We start from the raw sequence: 14,200 nt of genomic DNA on the forward strand, positions 1-14,200 counted from the left end.
AATGCGAGATTCGCTAAACCTTATACAGAGAAATGATTTGGGTGCGGAATGGATTGATCACCATGACGACTTACTCTTATCATTGATCTTGCTATTCGGAATGGTAAATCTGAGAGACTTACCCATATAGAGAGACAACGTTCTTTGAAGCTTTTGCTTAAGCCTTAGAATGGTATGATGGAAGCCCATGTACATGGCACTTGTTGTCACGCGTAGGAAATTTTACAGTGAGAATGAAACCAAGACCCCTCTCTCTGCAGGATAACCACAACTGGTAGACCACCATGAGAACCATCGATATGTTATTTAGAATTGAGCACGAGACTGTCAGTTAAGAAGACCAAGTGGAGAACGAAGCTTATATCAACGGGAGAGCATCACCAAAGGATTTAATATGAAGACTGTGCGATGTCAGTTGCCAAGACCCCAGAGGATCGTTAAAGCATTTTGAGGGACCAGTATCTCTCATTTTAGGTGTGGTAGCATCCCACCTTGCCGGAGATTAGATTTGTTAGAAGACCCCCAAACCCTAACCTTTCTTTCTAGCCTCTTCGAATCTCGAGGACGAGATTCATTTTAAGTGTGGTAGTTTGTAACATCCCAAAATTATAAATTTTGGAATGTTAATATAATTACTAGATTGATTGATTGTTTGTTTTCCTGAGTGATTTAAACTTGTGTGAAATTTGAAACTTTTCGAAACTTTTGAATGAGAGGGAATAAAATGACTTTCCCCTTCTCCGGTGAATTCAAATTCAAGCTTTTAAAAGCAAAGAGAGAAGATGACATGACTTCTTCAACTATAAAGAATTTGAACGGCGATATTTGCATTGAATTCTTTTGCATTTCCATTCGTTTTCTTCGTGCAAGAAATGCCGGGAAATACATTCTAAAGAGCGGAGGAACATGACCCTCAAAACCCACGGGCATTTCGAAAGTTATTTGCACCCTCAAACTTAGAGGGTCATTTGAAAATTATTTGCAAAAGAAATAATGCTTTTAGGGATTTTTGGAAAAATAATTTTTTCTGAAGTTTTTATTTTTGCCGTCGAATAATGCCCATCATTTATATTTTATTTTTCTGATAATTTTAGTATATAAAAACTCTTTATTCCGAATTGATTTGGTTTCCTTTTTAACGTTTTAGTTTCCTAGTTTTGAAAATAGGAATAGAATCACTTTTATTAGGAAATAAGAGCTGGCCCATTAAGACTTTCCAAACTTGGCCCAACCAGATCATCTCCTACCTCCATCTCTTGTTCACGTGACACAGAAACCTTCTTCCATGGAGAGGAGATCCCCACCTCCGGGATTCGCGAAGCACATTCCTTCCCGGCGCCTCCCGTCGCCTCTATAAGAAGCCCCACGTCCTCCTCGCTCCATTCCCGTTGAAAAGTTCACCTCTCCTCGCCTCTAGCTCACGCACCCCTCACCGGAGTCGTCACCGGAAAACTCACTCGAACTCCTCCACCTCGCCACCCCTGCACCCTCCTCCACCTCCACCCTTCGGCCACCTCTCCCCCACCACTTCGGCCCCCTACACCGCCGCCCCCTTGCCACCCCGTCGCCCTCCACCCTTCGGCTCCTCCCTGGAAAACAGCGAGCAGCAGCACACCAGCAGATTTCAACCCTCCCCTTGCCCCCTGCAGCCCCCCGTCTCCACCTCGCCCCCTCCCCTCCCAGGAGCACCCCACCCCTTCAGCCCCCCCCCTTCCCCACCCCTCACTGGCCCCTCCCCCTTCCCCACCGGCGAGCCAGCCCCCCTCGGCCACCATTGGCAGCCACGGGAGCACCTCCAGCCACGGTAAGTCTCCACCCCCCTCCTGTTTCTTTTTGTTTTATGTAGTATCCCTTAGATCTTATTTCAAAGGTCTAGATTAGATCCTAAATACCTCTTCGGTTTAGATTAGAAAACCGGCGGTTTTTAATTCACTTATTCTTTTAGCCAGCGAGTTTGCTAGTCCTCGGCCGTTTGCTCCTAAGTTTGCAGCAAACATTCCCCGCAGCCTATAGCAACATGCCACGTGTACCCCTGTGTTAGTTACTAGTTAGCTTCAGTTTTTCGGTCTAAATTGCAAAAACAGAAAGTTTCAATCTTGTTTATCCCACAACTTTTGATCCCGAAGTCCAATGATAGTGATTCGTTTTCCAGTAGGTCACAAATTTCCTATAGTTTTTAAAAACATATAATTTGTCTATGTTTGAAATTTGCAAATATAAGTTCGATCAGATTTAGTTTAAACCTTGTTTTGCCTATTCCAGGAGTTTAAAAATAGCTTTTAATTTGATTCCTTTTGGTACTGATCACTAGTGATCTTATTTCTCAGTGGTAAAAATTTCAGATTTGTTTGAGTACTTTAGCTCACTGTTTCAAGTGAAACAATTTCTGTTTCACCTCTTTTAGGATTTCGGCTAATTCCTTTTCTACTTTTGTTTTAAAGTATTTTCTTTAATATTTCAGAAATATTATGTTTTGTTTCTGTTAGATAAACAGTAGTTTTGCAACAAGTTTTTATTTTATTTATATTTGTTTTCATGAAATCAATTCTAGTTCCTTAGTAACTTGCAATTGTTTTCACCGTTGTTTCAAATCCCGTTTGAGAATACTTTCAAAAGGTTTTTTGAAAAATACTTTATTTTATCTTAGTTAAACTTATATCTTAGTTCCCTGTTAATATTTTCTGTTGGACAAAAGCATTTACTGTTTGATGTAGTAGAGGACTCTCTATTCTTATTTGAAGTTCCTTTCGGTTTCCTATTCGTGTTCTCCTTTTGTTTTGATTGCTAGAATGATTGCTAGTATGAGTGATTATATGAATGATATGTTTGTTATATAGATTTCATTGGAGAGTGACGAGTAGTCTATCAAGTTATTTTCTCGAGAAACTCTTCTTCGTCAACATCACCAGGCAAGTCACTTTGATCATACTATCACCTATGTTTTATGCATCATAGTTCTACCATCCTATGCCCAATTGCATGCTGCTTAGGTACTTGGAAATTTTAGTATAGATTGTAGTATCATGTGGTAGGCACACAACAACCCCAATACTTGGCCCCGGGACGAAAAATTTCATATTGCTATGCTTGAGTAGACGGGATTTCAGTTGAGTGCATAACACGAGTGATGCGAGGTTGATTAAATAATCAAGACCGGTTAAGACAAGATTTTCAAGACCTCGGACGCAATGCAACTCTGGGTGAAGGACGGTTGATCGGCTCCCTGGGGAACCCAGTGGATGCCCGGGATGCTGGGGACGGCCATGACATCCTGCGGAAAGCTTCACCCAGGCTCAAAGAGACGGACGGATATTTTCAAGACCCAAGGCTTACCTGCACAGCCACAAGTCATTATGGGCTCTGGCTTGGTTGGACAACGCGGCGACTCTGGACAGGCGGTGCTAGCAGATGTAGAAGAACGGTAGGATTGGATGGGCACCGACAGGGATTCAGAGGGACCCGTTGAAAGACCATGTTTTGATCATCCAGTCTTCAAACACCCTGAAGTGCGAGGACATACACGGAGGCGATCAAATCTTGTGGGGAACGTGTGCAAAACTCTGCAGAGTACTCAAACCTAATCGATTAGCTGTGTCCACGGTCATGGACAACTTGAGCCAAAGGAACTGAAGTTATCTGAAATTCTCAACACAAATAATAATATTGATGTGGGAATTATTGACAACTCAGGTACGAGAATTGATTGGCGGAACCATCTCGTTAACAACCAACAATGTAGTAACATTTTGCTTTTAGCCCTCTCTTGATGTAGGAGAAAACTTGCTTTTCGCTAAAAAAACTTATAGCCCCACCTTCCATATATGCATATAGTATAGATGATTACTTTTCACCCCTCCCTTATGTGACTTGCCGGCATATTCAATATGCTGACCTACACGGTTGCAACGTCTTATATTGCAGATATTTTTCTTCGACGAGTAAGAGTACGATTCAGGGTTACGGTCTACACTCAACTTGCCGTTGGTGTTTATTGGGACTCCACTCCCTTGACTGCTTCCGCTGAGATATTTAAGGTATATATCAGTTTTACGCTATTTACATGTGATTGCACTTTGATATATACATTGATGTACTCTGTGTGCCGGCATAGTGATCCAGGGATGGCACAGATACACAGAGGCTTGACTCGTCTTGAGTCGGGTCGCTACAAAGCCTCTAGTTGATTGGCTCGTTGATCAAAGATGGTTAAGGTTTCCTAGCCATAGACAAGTGTTGTCACTTGATGACGGGATCACATCATTAGGAGAATGATGTGATGGACAAGACCCAAACTATAAACGTAGCATATGATCGTGATATTTTGTTGTTATTGTTTTCTGCATGTCAAGTATACATTCCTATGACCATGAGATCATGTAACTCACTCACATAGGAGGAATGCCTTGTGTGTATCAAACGTCGCAACGTTACTGGGTGACTATAAAGGTGATCTACAGGTATCTCTGATGGTGTCCGTTGAGTTGGCATGGATCAAGATTGGGATTTGTCACTCTGTGACGGAGAGGTATCTTAGGGCCCACTCGATAATACAACATCACAAATAAGCCTTGCAAGCAATGTGACTAAAGAGTTAGCCATAGGATCTTGTATTACGGAATGAGTAAAGAGACTTGTCAGTAACGAGATTGAAATAGGTATGGCGTTACCGACGATCGAATCTCGGGAAAGTAAGATACCAAAGGACATAGGGAATGACATACGGGATTGTGTGAATCCTTGACATAGAGGTTCAACCGATTAAGATCTTCGCAGAATATGTAGGATCCAATATGGACGTCCAGGTCCCACTATTGAATATTGACCGGAGAGTGTCTCGGTCATGTCTACATAGTTCTCAAACCCGCAGGTTCGATGATGTTTCGGTATAGTTGAGTTATTGGTGCTGGTGACCTAAGGTTGTTCGGAGTCCCGTATGAGATCCTGGACGACACGAGGAGCTCCGGAATGGTCCGAAGGTAAAGATTGATATATATGAAGTCCTGTTTTGGTCACCGGAAAAGTTTCGGACTCATCGGTAGTGTACCGGGAGTGCTCGGAGGATGCCGGGGGACCACAGGGAGGGGTGTGACGACCCAAGAGCCTTGTGGGCTGTGAGAAGAGGTGGACCATCCCCTGGGTGTCTGTCCAAAGCCTCTCTCAAAGGCCCATACGACTAGGAGAGGACATAAAAGGCATAAGTCCTTTAAAAGGAAGGGAAGGAGGAGTCCTTCCAAAGTAGTCCACCTCCCTTCTTGGAAGGTGGACTCTTCCTTGGTTCGGCCGACCCCTTCTCTATGGAGTAGGGGCCAAGTCTGCCTCCTCTCCTCCCCTCCTATATATACTAGTGGTTTTGAGGTTTTTGAGACACAACAATCAGCCACGTGATGCTCTCTCTTTCTAGATCCGTTTCTCGTCTAGACTAGTTTCCGCGGTGCTTAGGCGAAGCCCTGCTGGAATAGCTCCACCACCATCGTCGTCACACCGTCACACTGCTGGAGAACTCATCTACCTCTACGCCCTCTCTTGCTGGATCAAGAAGGCGGAGATCGTCATCGAGCTGTATGTGTGCTGAACGCGAAGGTGTCGTCCATTCGGCGCTAGATCGGGGCCATCGTGGGATGGCTACGATTTGGATCGCGAAGACGTTCCACTACATTAACCGCGTTTCTTAACGGTTCCCCCTTAGAGATCTACAAGGGTATGTGGATCCGATCTCCCCTCTTGTAGATGATCATCACCATAATAGGTCTTCGTGTGCGTAGGAATTTTTTTGTTTCCCATGCAACGTTCCCCAACAGTGGCATCATGAGATGGGTTCATGTGTAGATGATATCTCAAGTAGAACAAAAAGAGTTTATGGGCGTTAATATTCAATTTTCTACCCTCCTTAGTCTTTTCTTGATTCGGCGGCATTGTTGGATTGAAGCGGCCCGGACCAACTTTACTTGTATGTTTACGAGAGACTGGTTTCATCGATTGACATGCACCTTGTTGCATAAAGATGGTTGGCGGGTGCCTGTTTCTTCAACTTTAGTTGAATCGGATTTGACTGGGGTGGTCCTTGGACAAGGTTAAATAGTAATTTGCATATCACCGTTGTGGTTTTGCGTAAGTAAGATATTATCATACTAGATACACATAGCAGCCACATAAAACATGCAACAACAAATTAGAGGATGTCTAACTTGTTTTTGTAGGGTATGCTTGTGATGTGATATGGCCAAAGACATGATATGATATGTTGGATGTATGAGATGATCATGTTGTAATAGTTAAATATCGACTTGCACGTCGATGCTACGGCAACCAGCAGGATCCATAGGGTTGTCTTTAATATTTTTGCGCTTGGAGATGCTTTACTTTACCGCTAGTAGTAGCTTTAGTAGTAAATGCATAGTTAGCATGACAACCTCGATGGCAACACAATGATGGAGATCGTGATGATGGAGATCATGGTGTGGAGCCGGTGACGATGGAGATCATGCTGGTGCTTTGGTGATGGAGATCAAGAAGCACAAGTTCATGGCCATATCATGTCATTTTTTATTTGCATGTGATGTTAATCCTTTTATGCACCCTATCTTGCTTAGGACGACGGTAGTATTATAAGGTGATCTCTCACTAAAAATTCAAGATAAAATTGTGTTCTCCCCGACTATGCACCGTTGCGACAGTTCGTAGTTTAGAGACACCACGTGATGAGCGGGTGTGATAGACTCAACGTTCACATACAACGGGTGCAAAACTATTGCACACTCGAATCACTCGGGTTAAACTTGACGAGCCTAGCATGTACACACATGGGCTCGAAACACAAGAGACTGAAAGGTCGAGCATGGATCATATAACTGATATGATCAACATGGAGATGTTCACCATTGAAACTCATCTCAACTCACGTGATGATCGGACTTGAGTTAGTGGATTTGGATCATGCGCCACTCGAATGACTAAAGGGATGTCTATTTGAGTGGGAGTTTATTAGTAATTTGATTAGCTAAAGTCAATTTTTTGGAACATAGTCTAAGTAATCTTTGCAAAATTTTATGTTGTAGATCAATTGCTCGCGCAGTAGAAACCCTGAATTTTAATGCGTTCCTAGAGAAAGCTAAGTTGAAAGATGATGGAAGCAACTTTGTTGACTGGGCCCGTAATCTGAGGCTCATCCTTCAGGCTGCCCAAAAGTCATATGTCCTTGATGTAATGCTAGCTGATGCACCACCTGCTACGGCGACCCAAGATGTTTTGAATGCTTGGCAGTCGCCTAAGGATGACAACTCATTAGTGCAATGCGCAGTTTTGTATGGCTTGGAACCGGGGCTGCAAAGGCGTTTTTGAACATCATGGAGAACATGAGATATTCCAGGAATTGAATTTTATCTTTGAGAAGAATGACCGGATCAAGAGGTATGAGAACTCTAATAAGTTCTATGCTTGCAAAATGGAGGAGAACGGGTCTGTCAGTGAAAATGTGTTCAAAATGTCTGGGTACTCTAACCGTCTGGCCGAGCTGGGAATTGCTCTCCCACTGGAGGCTATCACTTAAAGAGTTCTTCAGTCACTTCCACCAAGCTAAAAAGGATTTTTGTTGAACTATAACATGCAAGGGATGAATAAGTCACTCGCCGAGCTGTTTGCAATGCTGAAAGTTGGAGAGTCAGAAATCCAGAAGGAGCATCAAGTGTTGATGGTCAATAAGACCACTAGTTTCAAGAAAAACGACAAGGGGGAGAAGGGTAACTCCAAGAAGAAACCCAAGTCTGGACTCAACCCGGAAACTGAGTGCTACCATTGCAAGGGGACTAGTCACTGGAAGCGGAACTGCGCCAAGTATTTCGCCGACAAGAAAGCGGCCAACGCCAAACAAGGTATGTTTGATATACATGTTATTGATGTGTACCTCACCAGCTCTCGTAGTAGTGCATGGGTATTTGATACCGGTTTTGTTTGTCACATTTGCAACTTGAAACAAGAACTGCGGAATAAACGAAGGCTGACGAAGGATGAAGTGACGATGCGCGTGGGAAATGGTTCCAAGGTTGATGGGATCACCGTCGGCACGCTCGCACTTAAGTTACCATAGGGATTAGTGATGAACTTAAATAATTGTTATTTAGAGCCTCCTGTTGAGCATGAACATTATATCTGGATCTTGTTTATTGTGAGACGGTTACTCATTTAAGTCAGAGAATAATGGTTGTTCTATTTATATGAGTAATATCTTTTATGGTCATGCACCCAATGTGAGGGGTTTGTTCATATTGAATCTCGATTGTGATGACATTCACGTCCATAACATTGAGACCAAAAGATGTAGAGTTAATAATGATAGCGCCACTTTCTTGTGGCACTATCACATAGGTCATATTGGTGTAAAGCGTATGAAGAAACTCCATGCTGATGGACTTTTTGAGACACTTGATTTTGAATCACTTGACACATGCGAACCAGGTCATATGGGCAAGATGACTAAGACTCCGTTCTACGGAACAATGGATCATGGAAGTGACTTGTTGGAGATCATACATACTGATGTGTGCGGACCGATGAGCATAGAGGCGCGTAGGGGATATCGTTATTTTCTCACCTTCACTGATGATTTGAGTAGGCATGTTTATGTCTACTTGATGAAGAACAAGTCTGGAACGTTTGAAAAGTTCAAGCAATTTCAGAGTGAAGTTGAAAATCATCCTAACAAGAAGATCAAGTTTCTATGATCTGATCGAGGAGGTGAGTATCTGAGTTACGAGTTTGGTGCTCACTTAAGACAATGTGGAATTGTTTCACAGTTGACACCGCGTGGAACACCACAGCGCAATGGTGTGTCCAAACGTCGTAATCATACTTTATTAGATATGGTGCGTTCTATGATGTCTCTTACCGATTTGCCGTTATCATTTTGGGCCTATGAATTGGAGACAGCTGCATTCACTTTAAATAGGGCACCATCAAAATCCGTTGAGACGAAACCATATGAGTTGTGGTATGGCAAGAAGCCAAAGTTGTCGTTTCTTCAAGTTTGGGGATGTGATGTTATGTCAAAAAGCTTCAGCCTAAAAAGTTGGAACCCAAAGCGGAAAAGTGCGTCTTCATAGATTACCCAAAAGAGACAGTTGGGTATCCTTCTATCTCAAATATGAGGGCAAAGTGTTTGTCTCTAGGAACATAGTTTTTCTTGAGAAAGAGTTTCTCTCGAAAGAATTGAGTGGGAGGAAGATAGAACTTGATGAGGTTGTAGAACCTCTACTTCAACAAGATGGTAGCGTAGGGCAGAATGAAATTTTTGTCAAGGCAACACCAGTTGAAGAGGAAGCTAATGATGGTGATCATGAAATTTAATTTCAAGTTGCTATCGGACCTCGTAGGTCGACAAGGGCACGTACTCCTCCTCAGTGGTACGGGAATTCTGTTTGTCAATCGTGTTGTTAGACAACAATGAGCCTGAGAATTATGGAGAAGCAATGGTGGGCCCAGATTCCAATAGATGGTTAGTAGCCATGAAATCCGAGATAGGATCTATGTATGAAAACAAAGTATGATTTTGGAAGTATTACCTGAAGGTCGAAAGGCTATTCAGAACAAATGGATCTTTAAGAAGAAGAAAGACGCGGACGGTAAAGTGACAGTTTATAAAGCTTGAGTTGTGGCAAATGGTTTTTCACAAGTGCAAGGAGTTGACTACGATGAGACATTATCACCCGTAGCGATGCTTAAGTCCGTCCGAATCATGTTAGCAATAGATGCATTTTTCGATTATGTAATTTGACAGATGGATGTCAAAAGGGAGTTCCTTAATGGGTTTCTTAAGGAAGAGTTGTATATGATGCAACCCAAAGGTTTTGTCGATCCAGAGAATGTTAACAAAGTATGCAAGCTCCATCGATTGTCGGTGAATACTCACAACATATGCCATAGGTAGGCTAAAGTCGGTGAGAACCGAAGGGACAAAGGTGGGCGCTGGGAACGAGGTTGGTACACGCATGGGAGGCACGATGTACCCAGGTTCAGGGCTCTCCGTAGAGATAATACCCCTAATCATGCCGGTGTGTTTGATGTATGGGAACAGAGTACAATGTCGCTCCTAGATCTCTGTTGGGAGGAGGAAGCGGGGAGCAGTCGGCTCGTCCCTACCTCTGTCTCTGTGGGTTGGTGAGTGTGTAGTGTAGAATGACTGGTGAATGATCGGCCTCCCTGCATGGGGGGCGACCGGGCGGTTTTATAGACGAACCCGCCGGCCTACAATATGGATAAAGGGTACACACGTGGAACCCGGCTGGCTGCTTCGCCAGCTGGCCACGGGCCCACAAGGGTCTTGTCTTGTTGATGAGGGGCCCGCCGGCTGCATGGTCTCGATTGCCTGTGGGACCCGCCGGCTGGCCAATGGGGCTCCCACGTAAGGTTGACGTTGAGCACGCGTTGTACGTCAAGCGTCTCCCCTCGAGATTGTTCATGGGCAGGCAGTACGACCGCCTCCACTGTTCCCCACGCCGAGTGCAGTAATGGAGTGGGGGTGTGATGATCCGACACTATGCTAGGTGATGGATAAGAGCCGGGGTAGGTCAGCGGCGTGGCCGCAGACGCTCGTACCTGCCGGGCGCCCTGATCCTGTACCTTTGCTGACACGTAGCTACCTTTGATCATGAGGTATCTTCCTGACCTACGATCTGATGTGACTTGTGATCCTCGACCGGCTAACCTGCTTGGTCAGCCGGCATGAGGGTGGCCGCCTCCTCCTCAATCCGGCTGGCGGGACCAAGTCGGCTCTGAAGGGGAGGCCGCCTGGATTCTAGGCGGCAGGGGTTGCCTAGCCGGCCAGAAAGGTGGCCTCCTCGTCTTCCAGCCGGCAGGTGATGCCTAGCCGGTCTGAAGACTTGGGCCTTGGGAATCTCCAGACCTTCATGTCCATTGGGCCGGAAATGAAGGAACAGGCTTGATGAGCCTACCCTGGGGTTATGACCCCGAAAGTAGTCCCTGAAGCTGACGAGGTCTGCCGCCTGCGGGCGGGCGGCCTCACCGCCTTGTAGATTTGTCTTGATATTTTGGTTGTTGTTCGCGGCGAAGGACGCCGGCTTTGCAACTGGGTAGCTTCGAAGCGACGCCTCGGTCCAGTCGTAACTGGCCCGGAGAACGCCACGTGCCAGGCCCTTCCTGGCGTAATGATGACGATTACTGCTGACGGGATGGGGCCTGGGCCCTGGTTCCCGCCATGACGCCCCCTCGGCCTCCGTGCGGGAGATCCTCTGCGGATTTACTCCACGACGGTTGGGCTTAGGGGGCGTTACCACCCGTAATACACGGAATTAATGGGGCCCAACGCGCACCGGATCCCCTCCCCATGACGCTTCGTGGGCGTTTAAATGGGATGCAAAGGTTTCGAGGAGGCCATTCGCCCCCTCTTCCCGCCCTGCTCCGTGCTCTCTTCCTCCTTGCGTACTGAGAAGAAAAACTCGCGCCCTCTGTCTTCTTCATCTTCGCCGTCAATACCTCCGTCGACACCTTCGAGCTCTCGCCACCCGCAGCCATGGCCGACGGATCTTCCTCGAAGAAGTCGTCGGCGCAGCACGCGTCCTCGCAGGGGGCCTGGCTGGGTAGCGACATCGACGAGGGGCACATTGATGCGCTTCGTCACCATCGACTGCTGCCCCCGGCCTCTCAGGTGTCGGTGCGCCTTCCCAGCTCCGAGACCGCTCCCGCAACCGCCACGGGAGAGGTTGTGGTCTTCGTCGAGCACTTCTACCGGGGCTTCGGGCTCCTGGCTAGCTCCTTCTTCACCGAATGGCTCCAGTACTTCGGCCTGCAGCCGCACCATCTGGTGCCGAATGCCATACTGCAGCTGGCCTCCTTTCTGGTTTTGTGCGAGGGCTTCGTGGGGATCGAGCCTCGCGTCGATCTGTGGCGCAGCCTGTTCTTCTTCAAGCAACAGTCCATCGCCATGGAGAAATCCGAGGTGGAGAAGCTCAAGGGGTCGCGCCCCTTGACGCCGTGCGGGGCCGCGTTGGTGCATCACCGCCTAAAGTCTGCTTTCCCCCAGATGCCTCTGCAAGACTCCATCAAGCATTGGCAGAAAGGTTTCTTCTATGTGAAGAGCGCCGACCCGGCCCAGGACGCCCTGAACATGCCCCCGTTCGCCATCGCTCCTCCGACGCGGTGGAACTGGGATGGGAAGACTCCCAAGCCGCATCCTGAGGTGGCACTTATCTGCGCCCACCTCGACATCTTGGGGAAGAGCGGCCTCCTTGGCCGCGACCTTCTCGCCACCATGGTGGTCCGCCGGATTCTGCCTCTGCAGAGGCGGCCCCATCTGGTCTGCCAGATGAGCGGCTGGCTTGATCCATGCCGGCTGTCCGCCAAGAGGTTTACCCCGGGCGCTGTGACACGACGGGTGAACCTGACCTCCACCGCCCGCATGGATGAGGGCGGGGAATGGACATGGGGGATGCCCCCGTTCAACCGGGCTCACCCGCCTCCGATGGTAGCCTTATCCCATTCTTCTCCGTTGTTTTGTCTTGGAGCCGGTGGCGCTGCTGAGCCTGGTTGAACTCCTTTTTTCTAGATGTTCAAGACCCTGCAGGGGTCCCTCCGTCAGCGTGCTACTGACGTGGAGGTGTCCGATCCCTCCGAGATGGAGGACGAGGGTGCGATGGAGCCCCGCTCAGACTCCTCCGCCGGCTCGGAAGATCCCCTGGAGTCGGAAGGGACCGAGCCGTCTGGTGAGTACACACGGCACGCCGTAGAAGACTGGACGGACGACGATGAGGAAGCCTCATTCTGTTCTGATGCAGCCTTCGAGGAAGACTCTGACGAGGTGGAGGAGGTCACCAGCTCACTACTGACGCATGGCCGGCGTCAAGGTGGCGGAGCGACCGCTGCTGACGAGGCTGCCGGGAAGAAGGGCAAGGGTGCCACAGCTTCCCGGCCGGCCTCTAAGCGACCGGCACCGGGTCCTCCAGCCGGGCAGCAAGCAGACGGCGCCAAGAGACACCGTGGCGGTGGCCGAAGGAAGGTCCCGGTAGTTGCAGGGTATGGCTTCCTCCTCTTTTCCCTTCCCCACCTTGAGATGAGCTTTGTTCCTGAGAAGCTTAGCTTGACACAGAGGCGGAGGATGCGGATGAAGACACCGCCTCCGCAGCCAAGCGGGCCGGCTGGGCAGCAGCTGATGCTACCGAGAGGGAGGTCGAGATAGAGTCCAAGCGCCGGTGGGACACGGCTGCGGGGAAGGCCGCCGTGGGTCAGCCTTGCCCCAGCCGGGTCGAGAGGCCGGCGGAGAAGCGTGCGAAGGCTAGACAGGACCCCTCCGCACATGCTCGTGTGGAGGAGCTAGCTAGCGAGGCCGCCTCCAGGCCGACCCCAAGGACCGAAGGGGCCCAGCAATCTGAACCGGCAGCCCCGGAGCAGGTGGACCTGGAGACGATCCCGGTTTCTCCCAGGGCCGAAGCGGCTCCTGACTCGCCTGTGCTGGACCTGACAGCGCCGAACGCGGCCCCTAACTCCCCAGGGGTGACCATGGATGCACCGGACGCGGCTCACCCGCCTCCTGCGGGGGAGGTAGCGCCGGTCGGGACGGCGCCCGAGCTGGCCGTCGAGCCGGCACCAGGAGACGGTGCCATCGTCGTTCCCAGCACGGCCCTGTTGCACCAAGGGCCGGGGGCCGGGCTGGGAGCCGGCCCATGAAGACATGGCGGGCGGCGAACTTGGCCCGCCTGCGACTGCGTGTCGGCTCCGTTCTTTCCGGCATACCGGAGCTGGTGTCTCTGTTTGGCAGCAGCCGTTCGAAGGTGGAGCAGGCGGCCCGCGTGGTATGCAGCGACATTGAGCGCCTGGAAGCCTGCACCCAGGCAGGCCTTGACTTCTTTGGGTTTTCTTTGCACTTATTCTCTTCTCTTGGCGTCAGTGGGGGCGCGACAGCGCACCCCCTGGGTGTAGCCCCCGAGAATCGGGCGGGTTGGTTGCCAACCGGTCCGAATCTCTTGGACTTTTTCCCTGCACAGTTTTTCTTCTGTGGGGGTGCGCAAGCGCACCCAGTGGGTGTAGCCCCCGAGAAACGGGCTGGTTAGGATTTTAACCAAGCCGAATCTTAATCTTGTTCCCTTTCTCTCCCCTTTGGCATGCGCTTTACGATGCTTAGGTACAGGCATACAACGAGCTACGGGACCAGCACCTGGGGGCTGATAGACGGATTGCCGAGCTTGAAGCCCGTCTG

Source organism: Hordeum vulgare, chromosome 6H, assembly GCF_904849725.1.
Source record: "Hordeum vulgare subsp. vulgare chromosome 6H, MorexV3_pseudomolecules_assembly, whole genome shotgun sequence".
Lineage (NCBI taxonomy): Eukaryota > Viridiplantae > Streptophyta > Magnoliopsida > Poales > Poaceae > Hordeum > Hordeum vulgare.